The sequence below is a fragment of the Ptychodera flava genome, chromosome 1 (assembly GCF_041260155.1).
Source record: "Ptychodera flava strain L36383 chromosome 1, AS_Pfla_20210202, whole genome shotgun sequence".
Classification (NCBI taxonomy): domain Eukaryota; kingdom Metazoa; phylum Hemichordata; class Enteropneusta; family Ptychoderidae; genus Ptychodera; species Ptychodera flava.
The window spans coordinates 53,650,569-53,667,878 of NC_091928.1; the positions used below are offsets into that span (position 1 = coordinate 53,650,569).

General features: G+C 40.3%; 1 long non-coding RNA gene across 1 annotated transcript; it reads left to right on the forward strand.

Annotated features, from left to right (window-relative positions):
• Nucleotides 1–4,980: 4,980 nt before the first annotated feature.
• LOC139140903 (uncharacterized) lies at nucleotides 4,981–7,954 on the forward strand. The gene is made up of 3 exons (XR_011554096.1): nucleotides 4,981–5,289; nucleotides 6,255–6,564; nucleotides 6,856–7,954. It is a non-coding gene; the product is annotated as an uncharacterized lncRNA (long non-coding RNA).
• Nucleotides 7,955–17,310: the final 9,356 nt, after the last annotated feature.

A 17,310-nucleotide genomic window follows, 5' to 3' on the forward strand; every position in this document is an offset into this window, starting at 1 on the left:
TCAACCTTAGTAGTAAGCGTTGACATCTTAGTGGTGCTTTGTCGATATCTTGACTGTTGATCAGTGGTACTAGTGGTTTGTGGTCAGTCTGTAGTATGAATGACTCTAGACCAGTGATGTATCGGGAGAATTTCTCACAAGCCCAAACACCTGCTAAAAACTCCTTTTCGATTTGTGCGTACCGCTGCTCTGCTTTTGTTAGTGTACGTGAAGCATATGCAACAGGCCTTTTGACATCATCATGTTGTTGCAGCAAGACTGCACCTAGTCCGTAGCTGCTGGCATCTGCGCTCACTATTGTTGGCTTGCTTGGGTCGTAGAATGCAAGTATTGCCGTAGTAGATACCAATTGCTTCATTTTCTGGAATGCTTCAGCTTGTTTTACACTCCAGACCTATGCTACATCTGTCTTCAGTAATTCACTTATTGGTTGTATCACTGTTGACAAGTTTGGTAGGAATTTTCCCAGATAGTTTACCATACCGAGTAATTGTTTCAGCTCGTGTTTGTTGGTTGGCGGTTTCAACTCTTGAATTGCCTTTACTTTTTCTGGATCCGCGCTAACCCCATCTGCGCTGATTATTCCTCCAAAGAACTTAATACTTTGTTTTCTTATCTCGCACTTACTCTGGTTTAATTTCAGTCCTGACTTTTCGATGACTTGTAGCGTATTGTCGAAGTGGATGTCATGGTCCTGCAATGTCTCGCCATGTATAATTATATCATCCATAATCGCTTCTGCTTTCTCATTGTCACGTAACAAGTCAGTCATCAAACGCTGAAATATTTCTGGTGCGGAGGTGATTCCGAATGGCAGTCTTTTAAAACAGAATCGACCAAATGGTGTGATGAATGTAGTCAACCTTGAACTTGCTGGATCTAATGGAATCTGCCAGAATCCACTCGAAGCATCTAATTTCGAGAAAACTTTGGACCCTGCTAGTTTTGGGGCTATGTCTTCTAAAGTTGGAAGCACATACCTTTCTCTCTTCACTTCTTCATTGAGTTTCCTCAGATCCACGCATATACGAACTTTCCCTGACGATTTTGCGACCACCACCATCGGGGCACACCACTCTGTAGGTTCAGTGACCTCTTCGATGATTCCGCCCTCTATCATTCTCTGCAATTCCTCCTTTACTTTGGGAAGGACTGGAAATGGAATTCGCCTTGTTGTGTTGACACTGTATGGCTTCGCTCCATCTTTCAGCTGTATCTTTACTGGCTTGCAATTGAAAATGCCTATGTCTCCAAACACGCTTTGGTTTGTTTGTTTATTTGGACTATCAGGCTTGACAACTTCCTCAGCTTTGATTACTAGGCCCATCTCACAAGCGACTTCTCGTCCGAGTAGATTATTAACATGGTCTCCCTCAATGACGTAGACCTTGGTATGATATATTTTCCCCTTGTGCTTTATATCGGCAATGAACCATCCTTTACAGTTCAGCTTACCTCCTGGGCTGATAAGATTGGTATCCGGGGGTTTCAAAATTGCGCACTTCGGAATGCGTTTGTGTGCTTTCTCAGAGATAACCGTGATGTCGGCTCCGGTATCAATCTTGAAGTTAATCACTTTTCCGTTATCTTCAAATTTACCTGCCAGTCACTCTGTCTTTCTCCCACACTGGAAACTTCTCTGAGAAAAAGTGATTGTGTTACTGACCCAACTTTATCACTACTTTCAGCGGTAGTGACCTCCTTGACACCTTTACTTCTGCAGACAGCTGCAAAGTGTCCCGTCTTTTTGCATTTATTACACTGCTTTCCTTTGGCTGGGCAATCACCCTTCTCATGTTTACGGCCACACCTACTGCAGGCACCTCTGGAATTTTCCTCCCTTTTACTTCTATGGGGGGTTTTACAGACCGAAATTTGCTTTTGCCTTTCTGTGCAACTTCGTCTAAAGCCTGGGCTTTCCCTTGTGCTGCTACTTGGTGGGTCACTGTTTCAGAATACATTGCCATGTCTACAACTTTTTCTACCGTTATGTTGGGTTTACACTGTAGTTTCCGAGACAGTTCTTTATCCTGTATCCAAAGATTAACTGATCTCTGATGTGCTCATCCCTGTCACCGTACTCACATTTGTTGACAATATGGTAAAGATCCCTCACGTATGCCTCCACGGTTTCCCCTGCCTTTTGTACGCGACGGCGGAAACGTGCCCTTTCATGGACGACATTGTTTCTGGGAACAAAGTGCTCATCAAATTTCTTCAAGACTTTCTCATAGTCGTTTGCGTCTGCTTCTGCATCGAATTTGAATCGCGTGAGGATTTTCTCTGCCTCAGTTCCCATATGATAGATAAGAGAATTTACCTGGATTTCTCCATCTTCTTTGTTGAGCTTTGTTATGAGCCGGTATCTTGCAAAGCGCTGCTTCCATTCTGGCCACTCTGGGGGCTTGAAGCTGAAGTTTTCAGGAGACTTGATGTTCGATTGCGATGAAATTCGTTTCTTTGCTTCGATAAAGTGTGTATGTGCGATGTATGATAGTGAGCATGCGTGCGTGAGTGCTTCACGAATTCTACAACGTGTTGAAAGGTCTCAGTCAGAAAAATGTAACAACTTAGCCGGCTATTGAACCACTCTTTTTTGGGAGTGGAGATTTAGCTGACTGGTTCTGTCTCAGGCCTCTTAGCTAGGCGACTGATGCCGTATGTTGTGGGTTCGAATCCGATTGAAAACTATCCGTATTATCTTCCTTTTCTCTTGGTGTTCAGTAGTTTACCGCTGCCACCATGTCATGAAATACGACGAGGCTCGATGTCGTTTTCAATACATTTATTACTAGCTCTACGAAAGCTATATACACAACTCCATTGACTGTCGACTAACTACCACGTGTCGCTGTCTCATGTAGTCTTATGTAAAGTAATCTGATACTGATACTGATTAGCATTGTGGTCATGGTAACTCTCAATAACTCAAGACAATGGGCAGCTTTTGCGCGGGTGGTTTCCCGTGTGTCCGGGTGATGCCTCGTCGAAGAATAGTTAGTAGCCAGTTGTTTTCCAGGGGGTTTGGGTAGCCGCCTCGGCTTGGAGTAGTCGAATGAGATTTAAGTAGCCTGGGATGCTCGATGGTTTGAGTGTTCGAGATCGCGAGGAAAACTACGTACCGGCAGACTGTAAGCTGAGTGCACGGTACTGGGTGGAGACCGAAGTAGAGGCAGAACCGGAGGTAGGCGATGCGTTGGAAGTTGTATATGTGTTTCGTTGACTCTGCATACGCTGCTTGTTTCTACTTGAAGATTTCGCCGTCCAGTTCCAGGAGTTGGTGCTGGTGTAGAGGCCCTGTAATAACAAAGAGTAGGAATCGTCGGTCATATGATAATGCCAGTTGCGTAATGGGTGAAGTGTGTGGGTGTGGAGAATGTCCACGGCCTTGAAGTGATGCTTAACTTCATGTACGCGCGATAGTGAGTCACAAAAAATAATGTTGACGTATCTTGCTGTAATATAGAAATTCGAAAGGGTCGAAAGCCAGAACAGTTCGCGTAGCCAGGTCATGGCTGTAGTATTGCAGGACGACCCGGAGTTGATCATATACATCGTGGTAGCATTGCCCGTATATACTACGATGTGGCGCTGGTCTCAGAAGGGGTGCCGCCGCTTGCAAGCGAGCAGTATTGTGTAGAGTTCTTGCAAGTTGATACGTGCGTCTGCAGTTGTGGTTGGTCCTTGGACCATCACGTATAAAACCAGTCGTTCTCGTAATTCCCGCTCCTGCCGTGGAGCACGCGTCGGTGGTGAAGATCTGTTTGGGTAACGGTGTTTCCTCGATGAAGAATCCGTACGAAAGTTACAAGGTTGCCCCAACAAACTGCAACGTAGTGTAGACTTTGTGACATCCTTGATAAACCTGCCTGATACTGACTTAGAAGTTGCCCATCTTTGTAACAACCCTCACACGATATCTTCAAGAATCTGGCTACCTTGTGCAATCCTTGTACAAAGTCCATCTTGCTTGTATGATATTCAGGCAGGGCGTATGAAGATTACATAAGGATGTGTGAGCCTTGTAGTAAGTCCATAATATAAGATTGCAAGTGGATTGCCAGTGAGCTGGCAAAATGTTAGATCATGACAACATTGATACTGAGATATTTCAGTTGGAAAACAATTGTTTGAAGTTTTTTCTAATTTCTTGAAATATTCTGTCTTTGTAACAAACACAATGACATTTTAAGCAAAAAAAAATACTTATTACGAAGTAACAGTTCACTTTTTATCCAGTGATATTCATGAACCTATAGTTGCAGCAAATTATTTTTATCAAAAATGTATTTTTTTTCAGAAACATAAATTGACTGTCATGCGACAGAAATATTTTGAGATCTTTTTGTTATATTTTGAACAGGGTATTTTAATACTGGACCATATTTTAAGGCATTTAAACTCCATTCAGATTATAAATGTTAATGGTAGGTGCATTGCCATCTACAATACAGATTTATTAGTTTTACAAAACTGGCTGTCCCTGTCTCTTTCACATGTATTTGGAAATTTACTTCTAAGCCAGGGGCTCATCTGCACCTGTTTACATAACATACACTTTTATCTTATACCACTGACGGGAATAACAAATGTGTTTCAACCACAGCAAAGTTTACATTTTACAGCTACATTCATTAATGTTACACTTGTCACAGTAATTTGAAGATACTGGAAGAAAAACACCACACCTAACCAAAGCAACTTCTACCACATGAGACCTGCAGACTGCCATTATTTTTTACATCAAATCGAAAACTATAAGTCCAGTGGTCCGATGATGTTATACATCATGTGAATGTTTCTTACTGATTGGCCCGAATGAAACATGTGATATGCCTGTTATCTCTGGTGCCAAATCAACTACATGAACAAAACAACTACAATCAACCTGATCAATCTGGATGACATCAGCAATCATATGAATGTTTTTTTACTGATTGGTCCGAATGAAACACGTGATGTGCTCTGTAATCTTTGGTGGCAAATCAAATATCTGAACAAAGTTACCGTTGAAATATACTAGATCTGCTTCTAGGCTCAGCTGCCTTTGAAGTACTACTTCATTGTTACAATTGGATAATATTTTCTCGTTGACTGATATTTATTTGGCTTCGAACAAGTTTGCTCTCGTGTATTGGTGAATGAAGAAACACGGAGTATTCAGAGTTTTTTTCATCGTTGTCAGAGGACAAATGTATAAAGGTCGGGGAAAAATACTGTTACAGCATCGCATGGAAATTTGGTGGTAATTTAAACAGCGTTATTTTCGCGCCATAGCAAAGAAATTAGGTAAGTGTTGTCTTCTGCAATTTCCCTTTATAGAGATAGCTTTAAGATTTCAGTGGGTTTTGGAGAACTGTTTACACATTTAATCAAATGAAACTACAATTGACCCCACCAGTGATCGTGTCTCTATAATCATATTCTGTGCCCAGTATTTCAGAAAACGTCAGGTTGAAAATGCAAGAGCAGTGCAGTCTTGTGTTAAATACATTACACTCGATAATGAAGGGGAATAAAATCCCATGTACAGTTTCACCTATTGACAGTGGTTGTAGGGCTTCAGTAACATCAGATCATTGTGGAGGTCAGCTTACAATTCTCCACATTTCAAGCATGATCATTTCATTCATATTTTCTAAATGTTGCGTTAAGTGGTATGGTTGAGAATTCATACTGTGCATCATCCAGAATTTCATTATGCAGAAAACTTTCTGCACCTCATGAGTGAATTATGTATTTCTCAACGTACTTTGTGAGCGGGAATATTATCTCCTACCAAATCTGTAAACACATATCCACCTGGTGTTATGTAACAGTCACCTACAAACTAACCTTGCATTTATGACTTCTTGTCTATGGTTGTGAAGTGAAATGGCTGTCAGCTTACTATTGTAAACTTCAAAAAGAAAAGATTTCTATTTATATAAAAAAAATCCTCTGTCTTTATTTTTCAATAAAAAAACCAAGCCATGATGAATTTTGAAAATAAATAACCTTGGTAGTAATTAAGAATCTTTCAGACTGTGTATATTATTGCAACACTATGAAGACCTAGAGGGAAAGTTGGTTCAAATATGCGTGGTTGTTTGTGAAAACCTGACCAAAAAATTGTGCTCATTTAATTACAATGGGGACTGCTAGTTCTATTGTAAATTCTTTCCACTGCAAAAAATTTAGGACTCTGACACTTGAAGACTGTTTTTTTAAATTATCAAGGTTTTATGTTTCATGCATGATTTCCATTTTTTCAGGAGACAGGAAAACTCTGAATGAGGCAACCTCAAACAGTAATGAATCAATGTCACACAGGGGCAGAGGTCGAAGGTCACCAAACCAAACCAGTAATACACCAATCAAGGAATCACACTGCCTGTGAAAACTGGTAAGAAATGGAGTGCAAAAGGCCAAAGTAAAATCATGAAGCCCAAGAGTAACAGTGCAAATCACCACATCGCAAACGCCTTTGAAAGAAACACTGCAGCCACCAGGATAGGCTGTGGCAGAATTCTGGATATCATGGTTTAATACCGGTAGAAGTTGAAATAACAGGATCGATAAAGGGTATGTATATTGCAACTTTTAAGTTCATCAATAACAGCTTCTCTATTGATCAAACAAAATTTTGTATCAATCAGGGTCATTGTGCATGTAGATCTACAAAAGCGGACCAATTTCGTGGGGTTCTAATGCAATGTATAAATATTAATAGGCATAGTAAGTTCAACTATTTTCAAATTTTAAACAAACAGTGGCTGTAGTCAAGATGAAAAAGCAGAGGTTGTTCCTTGTACTCCTGCACTGGACAAAGGTTTTGTTACTCATCATTTACGTTCCAAATTTCTGTCGTTTCAGCTTTCATCCACAAAAAATATCAAACTGACAGACTCAGTGTACCAAATTTCAACGATGTCATCAACGATTAATGTGCTCAAGCAAGACAATGCAGAAAGAGAAAAACAGATAAATTGGTGAGCCATAATTCCACTGAGGAAAAATTCAGTAATTTGTAGATCTATGGGACTTTTGACGCTACTGTACCGTGTGTTTTATTTCAGTCAATTTGACTTCAATCATGACAAGCTACATCACTGGCATAAATGTGTGCTTTGCATAATTCACTGTTTTGTCTACAATTTTGTGCTGTCATTATAACTTCTAGCTTACTTAAAGTTAAATGAGTTGCTTTGTAATGATAGGTTTTTTAACTAACGAGAAAAGCACTGTTTTATGCTTTGTACTCATTTTTTTATTTGCAAAGGTAATTTACATAACGAGTCATACTGCCACAAATTTTTGATATTGCAGTTGCATAGTTTACATGAAGAAATATTTTTGTAGCTGACAATGATATGATAGTAAGATGTTAACTTCTAAGAATCTGATTCAAATACCAACCTGATATAATTACTTCAGCCTAATGTTGAGAACTGTATGACATTGATAGTTAGAATTCTGAGTTTAATTTCTAAACTTAATATAATTATGAAATAGAGGCATCTCAAATTTTTCCAGGAACATAGAAACAAGTGCATGCAACAAATACCTAAATGATAGTAATTTTTATGATGAAGAAGGCTTCATAATTTTTATATTTTACATTCACAAAATGTAATTGCTGTTACCAAACTCGTGCTTCAAAAACGAGACAAGTATGATTATAATAATTTTTACATTTCCATGATGTAATCAATATAAACCTATCCTTCACTTTATAATGTATTGCATTCATACATATATATTTATCATGTGTAAAAGGAAAGTATGTCAGGTTTTTTAATGCATTGACAAATTGGTCCTGAATATCCTTCACTTTTGAGCATAATTTAAGGCTGGACAATTGACAAAAGTTATTTCAACTTTCAATATAAGCTTTGTCTCTCATTTTTGTAGTGTTATTCACGTACACTGCTATTCCTTTTCATTTTAGCAATAAATAAGTTCTTTCATCCTACATTAGGTCTTATCTGGTTCATGATTAAGAACTTGTACTTGACTGTTGTGGAATGTATGAGTGACACTGTCCCTAAGTGGTAAGACTTTTCAAACATACTTATGCATACACCTGTGCAGTATTAATGTGCAAGTATAACCATCACTACAGTTTGGTAAAGGAAAGAAGATGAGGATGCACTTGTGATGGTTCAATATACTGCTAAAATGCCTGCAGGAATATTGGTATTATCCCCAAATTAATGGAAGGGGGGGGGAAGGAGGATATGTAAAACTGTTATGTAACATTATCCAATCTCTGTACAAAGATTGCCATAAGCGATAAGGGAGTCTCCAAGGTTCAGACAAGGTAAAGTCTACAAGCTTCTGACAAAGTTGGCACCAGTTCTAGCCATTCCCATGTCAACAATGAATACCAACCTTGAATACCATCCTAGTAACCTGCTAGTAACCAGGTTGTAAGACAAATAATGTTGCAAACTTGCACCATTATCTTGTCACAACCTGGTAGCTTTCGTACGGGATGCTGTACCATTGAACGTTTTGCTCAGATTTGCCCACCAGCTGATGTCGGCTCGCGCTTGCTGGTTAGGCGTATATGCTGTGATTGACGTGAAACAGAGTTAGTCAATTGATGAGACGTCACAGAAATGTGCGATTGCCGCGGATAACTCGTACCAGGCGCCAAATGTAAAAAAAATAATTTACACAATCAAGCTTTTTTAGAGATAGAAAAGATGGAAAATGTATATATAGAGAGGAATTATATATATAATATATATATGTGTGCGTGTGTATACACACATATACATTGCCCCACACATACATATAGAAAAAAATACGCGCACGCATATAGCGTATTCATTCATACATGTAGAATACATACATACATACATACATACATACATACATACATACATACATACATACATACATACATACATACATACATCGGACTTTGATACAGCTCGAAGATTTTACATTTAGCCTCGTTTTCGAGGCAGCTGCTGACGTTTACAGTATCTGACAGCGCTGCAAAATCTTATATATACAGCCTCGTTCTGATGAAGTATCGCTGTATCAGAACGAGGTTCTATATGTTAGAAACTTACTCAGCTCAGCACAGCTGCAAAAAGTTTATATATATCGGCCTCGTTCTGATGATACAACTACACAGCTAAATTTTACATACATTCTCGATCTGAGGGCACAGCTATAGCTGGGAAGTTTTATACACAGACTCGGCGGGTAAATTTTACATACAGGCTCGTTCTGGAGAGAGCTATAGCTGAGAAGTTTTATACACAGACTCGATGGGAAAATTTTACATACAAACTCGTTCTGAAGACACAGCACGCTGGGAAGTTTTACATACAAACCCGTTCTGAAGACACAGCACGCTGGGAAGTTTTATACACAGACTCGATGGGAAAATTTTACATACAGCTAGCTGGGAAGTTTTATACACAGACTCGATGGGAAAATTTTACATACAGCTAGCTGGGAAGTTTTATACACAGACTCGGTGGGAAAATTTTACATACAGCTAGCTGGGAAGTTTTATACACAGACTCCGTGGGAAACTTTTACATACAGACTCGTCTTGGATTAAGTGTAATACCTGGTGATGCTTGTGCTCAGAAAGCATGATTGAACTCTGCCCGGTATAGTACGCGGCTAGACCCTATACAGGCATAGTGCTGGCGCTTGTGCTATTCAAGTGCATTTGAACTTTCCGGTTTATTTTGATCTACTAAGGTATAGCCACAATAATGATCGTGGTATTGCTATCAGGTGAGATCACCACTGATCTGGGCTGCTCGCAGCCTAGCCCTGTGTACATGTCTGTGTGTTCCCGGCATTATACGGCCGGGAACACACAGACCTGTACGCAGGGCTACTCGTCAACCATACAACGGCGTCAACCATACACCGATCGTTCACTGAGACCACTGCAGTCCGTCAGCTGTGCAACGAACTTTCGCGGTCTACACAGTTACGAGAATAAAGACAAAAATTCAACACTGAAATCTTGGTGCAATAAACCCACGCACAATGATGGATGAAGGTAAATTTGAGTAAAAAAGACAGCAATTCTTGGTCTTGGATTTTACTCGGGGCATTTGACACAAGGAGCATGGAGGTACACACGAGCATGTAGCTAAGGGACTGGTCAGTTGCGTAGCCAGGGGGGCGGTGGATTCAGGGGGGTCACCCTGTTTTTGACTTTGGTGATGGGGGCACCATGTTTTTGAAATGCCCAATAGTCAGTGTGTTTTCAAGTTCAACAAGGGCTCATACTTGCATAAAATGCATTGTGCCAGCCACAAATTTCAGCATTGAGTTGCATTTTCGGGCGCCCTTCGGGCGCGTTACTTTAATAATAAGACATTTTTTAGAGCCTTGTCCCAGTGAAAAACTTTATATGTTTGACATACATATATTTGAGATATCTGTATGTTTAAAATTTTTCGGCGCGCCCTTGGGCGCATTTCTTTAAAATATCAAACATATTTTTCAGCATGCCGTTCATATGAAAAGCATGGCAAGTTCCTGATACTTTCTGTTTTCTCTATAAGAAGCAACATGCACTAATTTTCAATCACATTTTCCTTACAATAGTTTCTTGACATCTGCTTATACATAAAGAGAGTTGGAATACATACAGCTCATTCAAAATACTGTATCAAACTTTAGAATTGACACTTTTAAGTTCCTATCTTACAACTGACATGACACCAATTTCATTAAAACACAGAATGACTGAATGTTGAAAATATACCCCCAAAATTACACACACACACACACACACACACACACACACACACACACACACACATATATATATAATATATATATATACTGAATTATTCAATTTATATTCCACCTTTTGTTAACCTTTGTTTCACACAGGGGGGTCACCCTGTTTTCGAAAGTTGGAATGTGGGGTCACCCTGTTTTCGAAAGTTGGAATGGGGGAGGGGTTCAGCCACTTTTTGACGTCGGCAAAAAATAATCCACCGCCCCCTAGGCCGAAGACACTGACCAGTCCCTAATACAACGGTTGTGTTTATGAGAATTAGAAATGATCAGACACTCAAAACACCAGTAAATCAGCGACGCTCAACCGACAGAGTATATGAGATTCATTGAAGATGCATGGAGCATGGAGGTCGCAAGAGATCTCTCTCTACCTCCATGCCATGTTCAATGAATCTCATATACTCTATCGGCTGAGTGTCGCTGATTGACTGGTGAATTGGAATGTCTGATCATTTCTAATTCTTGTAAACACAACCAAGCACCATGCTCTGTGTACCGCCATTCTCCTTGCGTCGAATGCCCGGAGGAAAGTCCAAGACCAAGAATTGCTGTCTTGTTGCACAAATTGCCTTCATCCATCATAGTGCATGGGTTTATTGCACCAAAATTTCCGAATTAAATTTTTGTCTTTATTCTCTTAACTCTGTAGACCTCGAAAGTAGTTGCACAGCCGACTGCAGTGATCTGCAGTGAACGAGCACTGTGTGGTCGACGCCTAGCGCATGTCCTTTCTGCTACGAATTGAACAGCCCAGATCAGTGGTGATCTCTCGTGATAGCAATACCACGATCATTGTTGTCACTAGCACAAAATAAACCAGAAAGTTCAAATGCACTTGAATAGCATAAGCGCTAGCACTATGCTAGCTCTTCATGGCAGGGCTGTGTGTTACCGGCGTTATACGGCCTCCCATGTGGCTCTTGTGGTGGGAGGCCGTATAACGCCGGTAACACACAAACCTGCCATGCAGAGCTAGCACTATGCGTACACGTATCAGCTTTAGTCTTGCCAGGGTCTAGCCGCAAAAAAAGGCAGCTCACGGCTGGCCGAGCTGTGCGCGGTCTTTTCCTTATGTGTTGCTGTTAAGCAGCAGCCGCTACAGGCCAGCGCTGCAAAGGAAACAGGTCAGAAAAGCCAGCGCACGGCATATGGGCTACAATAATTGCACCTAGCCTGGATCATTCTTAGCTCCATGGCCCTGCGTACGATATTGTGTTTTCCCAGGGCGGCGCGAGAGGCCTACCGCCCCCCGTCCAGCACCTTCAACGCCGGGAACGCACAGCATCGTTTTGCGGCTGTATCAGTCAGCCAGAACGAGTTTATATATATATATATATATATATATATATATATATATATATATATACTATATATATATATATATAATATATATATATATATATATATATATATATATAATAATATAATTTTGCGGCTGTATCAGTAAGTTAGAGCGAGGTCCTATGTATATAAAATTTTGCAGCTCTATCAGTAAGTCAGGACGAAGTTCTATGTATATAAAATTTGCAGCTCTATCAGTAAGTTAGGACGAGATTCTATGTATATAAAATTTTGCAGCTGTATTAGTAAGTCAGACAAGGTTCCATGTATATAAAACTTTGCAGCTCTATCAGTAAGTCAGAACGAGGTTCTATGTATATATAATTTTGCAGCTCTATCAGTAAGTCAGAACGAGGTTCAATGTTTATAAATTTTTTTAGCTGTATCAGTAAGTCAGAACGAGGTCCAGCTGTATCAGTAAGTCAGAACGAGGTTCTATGTATATAAATTTTTTCGCGTCGAGGCTCGACCCTTGTCCAGGCTCTATAGTCTATGTATGTATGTATGTATGTATGTATGTATGTATGTATGTATGTATGTATGTATGTATGTATGTATGTATGAGAAGTGTGTGTGTGTGTTGATGCATGTTTGTGCGAAATTATGTGTGTACGTGTATACGTATGATGTATGTATGAACGTATGTATGTATTGTACATGTCTGAATGAATACACTCTATGCGTACGCGTATGATTATGTATATATATATATATATATATATATATATATATATATATATATATATATATATATGTATGTATGTGTGTGTGTGTATGTATGTATGTATGTATGTATGTATGTATGTATGTGTAGAGTGTGTGTTAATGCATGTTTGTGTGAAATTATGTGTGTACGTGTATACGTATGATGTATGTATGAACGTATGTATGTATTGTACATGTCTGAATGAATACACTCTATGCGTACGTGCATGATTATGTATGGAAATATATTATATATATATATATATATATATATATATATATATATATATATATATATATATATATATATATATGTGTGTGTGTATGTATGTATGTATGTAAATTATTTTTTTTTATATTTGGCGCCTCGTATAACTCGTGCCACCCAGTTGAGTTTACTGACTAGTTGCTGAAGCTCGCGTTTTCTTGCCCGCTGTTTGGGCAGCCAGTGTGTAAGGGGATTGCTAAGGTCCTGCAGTTTGCTGCTGTCTAAGGACAATGTCCGGTTGTGCGTATTTATTTCAATGCCGAGGAACGTGAGGCATTGGGTGGGTGCGATCACTTTCTCCCCGTTAATAGTGAAGTCGAGTTGTTGTAACAGTTGTGGTAACGCTTGGAATTTTGCTCACATTCTAGTTTGGAGTCCGCAATTATTAGAAAATCGTCGAGGTACACTATCACAACTTGGTACCCTTTTATGCGCATCATTCTAGTGATACTCCTGGTAATGCGAGTGAAAATTTCCGGGCTTTTTGCTGTCCCAAAGGGCAGTCTCGTGTCAACCATGTAGGTCAATGATCGATGCCCTGCGAAGCGGTAACGGTGACCGGAGCACGCTGAGAGTCTACCCTTATGGGGACAGAGCGGTAAGCGGATTTAAGTCAACTTTGGCTAGAAAGGCGCCCGGTTTGCACGCTGTGACAGTGTTATCTATCATTCGTATTTGAAGGGAGTGGTCGATGCGTAGGAGTTGACGCTTTTATCAACAGGCTGGCTGCAGTCGTGGATGAGTCGAACTTTATTTGAGTCTTTCTTAGGTATGGCGCCTAGGCTGCTAACGATTCGCGGTTGTTTAGCGGTAATTCTGTAGTTACCAGCGGTGTCGTGGGCGATCTGTCGCTCGACCACGTCGTGATAAGCCGTATCGGTGCAGGAGGCATAGTTGGAACTTTCGACTTTATGGAGGGGTGTGCCAGGGTCGATGATGTCGAAGCCATAGGTAATGCCATTCAGAAGGAAGTCGCGGTCAATATCGTTCTATAGTTCATTTTCCCATGTTGTCAGGCAGTCAGTCAGAGGGCTAGCCACCTTATGCTATGCTTGGCTGTTGGAGTTGTTGCTCCGGAATGCTTTGTGGCAATACTGTGGGTGGTCTTTGTGACAGCCCTCCTCGATGCACACGTGCGCAAAGCGACAGGATGACTGTTGGCAGCCGGTTTGATTTTGGAAGTCGAAACAAATCTCCTTGCCATTTGAGTCGTAATGTCAGCCTTTTGTTGGTTTCTTGAAAAACGTTTCCTTTTGTCTGAGGAGTAGTGTCTCATTTATCGAGATGATACAATGAAAGGTGGAGGTCGACAGAGCCCCATGCGATTGAGTCCGCCGCTTGCTTTTTCCGATACTCGTGATCGTATCGCATCACCGGGGACTATTACTCCTTGTTTATTTGTGTCTGTGTTTGTTTGTGTGTATGTGTTTGTGTTTCTTTATTTGTTATTTTTGATAAATAACAGCGAAAAGCTGTTTTATTAATATTTGTCAATAAAGAGCAGTTAATTTATTCATTTGTATGTTTGTTTGTTTGTTGATATGTATTTCCGATGGTTAGGGTTAGGGTTAGGGTTAAGTTAGGGTTAGGCTTTAGTTAGGGTTAGGGTTAGGGTTAGACTTATTCACTCCCTCTATATATTCAGACAAGGGGAGCAACTGGGATTTCAACATCTGTATTTTCAAGTAAAAAAAAACACACCAAATAAATGCCAGACAATTGAGATATTGGGTTTGTGGCAGCATTATGTCCTGTACTTACCACATCTATCCTGTAATTCGATGTACTGTGCTGTACTAATCAAAGGAAAAAGATGCTACTGAAAATCAAAAAATGAAATGTGCTCAGAACGCCGATGAGTTATTCGGTACAAACAGTCCTAGTCATGTGCACTTAGGGATCACGCTCGCTCGTTTGGAGCCACTGCTCAGCGCCTGAGTGGCATCAATGCACGAACTTGGTGGAATTGTGATCCTAGGGTACGGTGACAGGAGCAACTGTACGGCCCCAGCATGGAATGTTGCTTAGATGGAGTTATGATCTTGAATGGCACGAGAGCGAGAGCCTATACGTACGGTCCCGTGCATGGAATATTGCCGGTCAAGCTGTCCTGAGCATGGCGGTACGTTCGCGCGATCAGTAAAAAACACGCACAACTCATTATGCATGACCTCATTATGCCCAGCCTCTAAACCAATAGGCGCAGCGCTGTGATGTCATGTGATATTATTCATGAGCATTAATTGGGCCATATGCGATTTTCGCGCCATATCAAAATACCTGATAATCCTGAATATTTACGCCTGTTTAACTATATTTAGGCATAGCTGATGACTCAAACTTTGGAGGGGAGTAACAATTCGCCAAGCTTCATTCAATAAAGTGGTCGAGGATTGGCTGATGCCCCACTCGATGCCCTTACGACTGGAATTTGTCATGTGTCAATCAATGATTTTCATTGCAAGTTACTCGAAATCGTGTCAATCACAGCAATTGCGTACAGGGCGGCAAGCCAACGATGAGTATTCTAAAGCTGTATGTTGCCAGGAGTAAACCATTGCCGATTGCAGAGGTTCGAGCTCTCCTGACGGTACTTACGTTGGAAGAAAGTCGGCTTGAAAATTATAGTGTTTTTCATAAATTCTCTCACATTTATAGGATGCTAAAAGCACATTATAACAAATAACTATTGCAATCAATTATTCTGAAATAAATGATACCAAAAAGCCTTATTTTTTGCACTAGATTGTCTATATGATTTTTAGACAAAAAAGTACAAAGTGTCAAAGAGAGGTCCTGTCAACCCCATGGGAAATGTACCCTCCAATTCTCAATGTAGTGAGGTCACCGGCCGGGCGATCGGGACTGTAGCACCCCTTTACCTGATGGTCAAAGCTTTTCTAAACGTGACACTTGCAGCCTTTTTCAATAAGCATCGATCGCAGGACCAAGACCAGGATCATGCAACAAAATTGACAAAATTTTTGTATTTTTGCCCAATATTCACACATAAATGCGCTCCATTTCTGCCAACAATCGCGTACCTAGTGACCCGAATGACTTTGTTTTACGTATATATAGAAACTGAGGTACATTAATCTGCATCGTTTGGCGATCCTGTCTTTAGACAAAAAGTACAAGTTTTAAAGTTGATTTTGTTCCAAATCAAGTGATTTTTAGCTACCCGATTGACAAGCGATAAAATTATAGTTAAAATATGTATGTAAGTGCAAGTCCTTGATTGGTCACCCCCTGCATTGTGGTTGTGTGTAGGTGCACATGCACACAGCTGTTGTGCAGGCTCCAGTTCATTCTTACATTCAGTTACCACATCTGCTCCCCGCATACTGTTTCCTGAATGGTCAGTTTTCACATTTGCAAATAAATACCGTCCAGCAGTTTAAATAATGATCAAGTATATATTAGTTTTGCCAACGTGCTCAAAGTCATTCACTTTCTTGGGCTAGCAGCCGGCTGTCTCTCTTGTCCACTCTCCCTGCACTTGCATTTACTGCCCTGAAGACGTCACCATCTGAGGTAAGACTTACCTGTGTTATTCAACTGGATATTCAACTGAATACCGTACTGTCTCTTCAAGTTTAGTGGAAATTGTTTTCGACGCGGATATATATTTGTATATTGTATGAGGCGAGGCTTGGATGTTTGTTGGACTGAAGTATTTGAAATTTCAAAGTTATACTTAACTGTGTATTTCTGACACCACTTCATATGTATGTCGAGTTTTCATTTGTGAATTTTTTACTGTATTTGCTTTACTCCGAGACTTACCTTCAATTTTTGTATATTTGCTATTCAGAACCGTATGTGCATGCGTCAAGTGCATACAGAAGTGAAGTGGACTATATGCATTTTGTAATTACTAAGCAATGGTGTTGCGACTAGATAGAGTTATTAAAGCACCATTTAAACTGCACACGAGTCTCCAGAGAGTGTAAATCAGGGGCCCAAGCTACGTAGGGGTTGTGGATCCTACATAGTTCTCAGATGACGTCCATCTCTTCTTTGATGGTGTAACCGTGTGCGAGCAGACCATAGAAGCCATGGCGTCCGGACGTGACAACCAGTACCTTGGTTCTGCAGCATCAGTGTCTGAGAAGAGTAGCTGTTCGTCGAAGGCTGCTGCTAGTGTTTCTTCTGCAAGAGAAGAAAGTGCAGGTAAGCAAATTGATTATCTTAAAAAGTTGAAGAGATCAATTGTT